This window comes from Galeopterus variegatus, unplaced genomic scaffold (assembly GCF_000696425.1).
Source record: "Galeopterus variegatus unplaced genomic scaffold, G_variegatus-3.0.2 Scaffold4727, whole genome shotgun sequence".
Classification (NCBI taxonomy): Eukaryota; Metazoa; Chordata; class Mammalia; order Dermoptera; family Cynocephalidae; genus Galeopterus; species Galeopterus variegatus.
The window spans coordinates 118,148-122,403 of record NW_007730838.1 but is presented as its reverse complement, the minus strand read 5'-3'; positions in this window follow the sequence as shown (position 1 = coordinate 122,403).

Below are 4,256 nucleotides of genomic sequence, written 5' to 3'. Positions count from 1 at the left end.
CTATACAGCACTTCACCCCACCTGACACAGTGTTAGTTAGCCCATCTATGGCTCTCTCCCCTCACTAGGATCTTAGCCCGTTGACAGCAGGGACTTCTATTTGTTCACTACTGTCCCTTCAGTACTTAGCACAGTATCTGGCACATAGTAAATGCTCCATAAATATTCTTGAAAGAAGGAAGGAAGAATTTGAGAAATGGAGTCACTTCTGACTGACCAGGATTGGTAGACCAAAGGCCAGAATTTGGTCCGCAGAGTTGCCAAATCCTTGTTAGAACCAACCTCATTTCATTTGCCTTTCCCTGGGAGCACTGAAGCCCACTCTCTCTGAAGCTCCTCCCTTTACTGCCAGACGACTGCAAGGTATTTCTGCTCCATGGGCGGATGTGAAAAAAACCTCACTCCCTGATGTTTCAGCAAGTGACTCCCCAGTGGCAGCGAAGGCAAGAGTGTCCATCTTTCTGGAAAACTCACTTTCTCTTGCTGCATTCTCTTTCGTTACTAACTCTCTGATGCTCTAAGTTGGGGCTGCCCCTATTGTGAGCTCTCAGAAGATGCTGACTATCTAAATTATGCTATTGATGTGGCTTAATTAATACTAATGACTTATCATGAGAATTACAGATATGTACCCGTGTCTAGAAATTGTCAGTGACAAGAGAATTAAGGTGTCAGTTCTCATAAAACATGAGCAAAATCCTCCTCAGGGTAATTGGAGGCAGTTGCCTCCTCTCCCACTAAAAGTGCCCTTGAATTATATCGGAACATGCTTGTGAATCTTGAATCTCAAGTCTGTTTAGGTTTGGGATGAACACAGTAATATTTAAATTTTGCATTCCACATCAGCCATGCAGTTCTCAGTAAAAGGAGAACAAGAAGGATGTGGATCCAGGTGGCAAAAGTGCGCTGAGCAGTGCTGTGCAACGCTTGGCAGCACAGCCAGGCATCCATGGGTAATATATATATATATATATATATATATATATATACACACACACACACACACACACACAGGCAGATGAATGTATAGATTAGCATCCTGAGGTTAATTTCACTCTGCAGATAATTAACATGTCCTTATTTTGGAAATAAATGCTTCTGCAGTTAAAATAAATGTATTTAATTAGCAGAGACATTTAGTTCTGAAGTGGGAAGTGAATGTACTAATGGAATAAATGGTTGTATAAACATTTTATATTCCAAACCTAAGTTAAATGCATCTCCTTCAAGCCCTGCATATGGGATCTTAGGTTGTGAGAACTCATTGATGGGAGACTGAACAGCATGTGCCTTCTGCCAAGTTGCAGGCCAGGATTGCCCAATTCGTCTGAGCCTCTGTGTTGTGGATGAGTGACATAGCTCTGGCCTGGCTCGAGGGTTGAGTCAGCTCATGCCGTCGTTGTCGGGTTGCTCTCTCCTGTGCTGACCTCTCTTCCCAACTGCCTAATAGGCATTTGCACTAGGCTGGCTGCTGAGACCTCCAGTTTAACTGGTCAGGACAGGCCTTTGTATTCCTGTTGCCCCCAAGCCCATTCAAACACACAAACATTCCGTCACAGCTCTTCTTCTGCTCATCTTTCTTGTTTCTGGGTCTTTGTAAAGCTTAAGACACCTCTGGCTTCCTCAACCCCCAAATCCCCATCCACCACACACACACATTCAAGCCTCCCTTCAAATCCAGCCCATCTTCCACAATTCCCCATCATCTCCTTGACATCCAGGCCTGCTCTACATCCTATTGCCACTGCCCTAGTTTTGCTAAGTCTGTCCCTTAAACAGCTCTTGAACTATCCACTTTCCCCCACAACTACTGTCATAAATATATGGTGCCAGTATGACCTTCACACAGTCTCTTCTTTGCCCCTCTGTACCTAACTCCTGCTTCCATCCAGTCTGTTCGGCACAGTGCCACCAGAGTGACTGTTTACAGACCCAAAGCCGATCATGTCACCTCCCTGCCTAAACTCGTTCATGCATTACACCTCCTCTTCTCAAATTGCCCTGAGGATGAAGCCCAGACCTTTAAAAAAGGCATTTGAGGAAAAGCACAGTCTGGCCCCCACCTTCCCGTTCACCCAATCTCTCATGCCTGTCCTTTATGTACCTCCAGACCCACAGCAGGTCTCCTCCCTGTAGGCGTGGAAATGTCTGCACTGTCCAGTGTCAGTGCCTTTACTCAAGCTATTGCTTTGTCCTAGGATGATGAGTTCCATGGGCCTCTAACCTTGATTTATGGGAGGATCTGTAGCCAAGTATGGCCACAGATCCTGAGAAGGAGTCATTCTCCTCTATCCTATTCCTTGTCCCACCCAAGCAGTGTTCAGCCTCTTGGGACCTCTCCCATAGATGCAGATAGGAGAATGGCAGGTATCCTCTCTTGATGAAGCCCTCCTAAGGGCTTGGCTTGAAGATTGAGCTTCTCTTCTTGTACACCTGTTTCCAGACCCCAGAGTTCCTAAGGGCACCCCAACGTAAATACCCCACAGTTAGGTCTACCTCTTGAGTTTGCTTGGGGCTGAAAGTTTCTCTCCAGAGCCCAGATTCTAGCTTGGTGTTGACAGGAGAATGAGGTAATTCTGTCCATCTTCATCTCAGCAAAGGAATACTGGTTTCCTGTGCTGCTCCCAGGAACAACCCTTGGGAGACCTTTTTTCTCTGAGTGATAGGAATATTCTGACCCTCCCTGAGGTGGATTTTCCTTCAACACTCATCCCTGCCATTTCCACATATACAGCTACATATGTTCACATGGGTGTGTGCACACACACAAACACATTCATTCATTCCTCAGCCCTAGGCCTGGGCTGAGATAGCAGAGACTATGTGAGGTACAGGATTCCAAGGAGGAACGGTCTTGTACCTTGATCTGGACAGCTCAGATGAGCAAGGTGACGGCAGAATTTTTTGATGGCCAGCAGAATCACAGGCTTGGGCTGCTGTAAAGTACATTTCTCTGGGTCAGGGACAAAGCCCAGGCCAGACATCCCTGAACACAGTGGGATTAATTTATTTTATAAATATTTATTGATCACCAGCTATGTACCAAGTCTACTCAATCTAGGCAAGGGGATGAAACTATTAACAAGACAAATGTGATCTTTCACGGTGCTTATGGTCTTGTAGAAATAAGAAATACTCTCAAGCCAATCTCCAAGTCTTGGTAGTTCTGTTTCATAAATACCTCTGAATCCACCAATGCTGCTCCTCTGCATGGCCAGTCCTCTGACTGAGGCTCTTGCCATCCTTATTCATTCATACACTCATTCATTTAGTCATTCGTCATGTCAGCAAAAATATTTATTGGGTGCCTACAGTGTGCCAGCAGTGAGCAAAACATACAAATCCCAGTTTTCTGGACCTTAGAATATATCTGAGAGTGAGAGAGGTCAGCATATCACTTCATTAAATTTTAGACACTCGCAGATAGAAGTCTGCTCAGGGCACCTTGAGGATCCAAAGGAGAGCAGGGTCAATTCTGCCAGGTCAGTTGATGGCCTGGAAAGGCTTGCCATGAGCTGAGTCTTGACAGATGAGGAGGTATCCTCCAGGTAGTCAGGGAGTTGGGGTTTCCAGGCCCAAGGAGCAGGAGGGGCAAAGGCACAGGGGCAGGGCACAGTCTTGTATATTCAGGAGCTGCCAGCACGTCCTTGCAGCTGAAAGATAAGATGAATGATGGAAATGACCACAGTCATGAAAAGGACTGAGCTATATTTCTGCTGGTTAACCTAGGAGACAGTATTGTGTAACAGCTTACATATATTTCCATTGGGCCATTTTGGGTTAGAATCCTAGCTCTGCCTCTTATTAGCTGGGTCACCTTGGGCAAGATACTTAACACCCGAGTGCCTGCCTCTATTTCTTCATTTGTAAAACGGAGATGATAGTAGCACCTCCATGGTGGGTCACTGTGATGACTAAATGAGTAAATACAAGCACATTGTGTGCGACAATGCCTGGCATATAGTAAGCACTTCATAAATGTTAGCTAATGACAACAGTAGATATAATAACCATTTCAGAGTTGAGATTCTGCCAACTCTGACGAATAATTAGAACTTTACTTTGTAATTAGACTTAGAAGGAAGGAAAGGAAAATAGCATTTACCCAATGCCTACCCCATGCTAGTTTGTAATAATACTTTACCTCATCGAACTTTAATGCCAACTCTGCTGAAATTATATCTCCTGTGCAGTGTGGGCAGTGAGGCTCAGCAAGGGGAAGTGACCTGGCTGGGTCACATAGCCAGGAAGTGGCA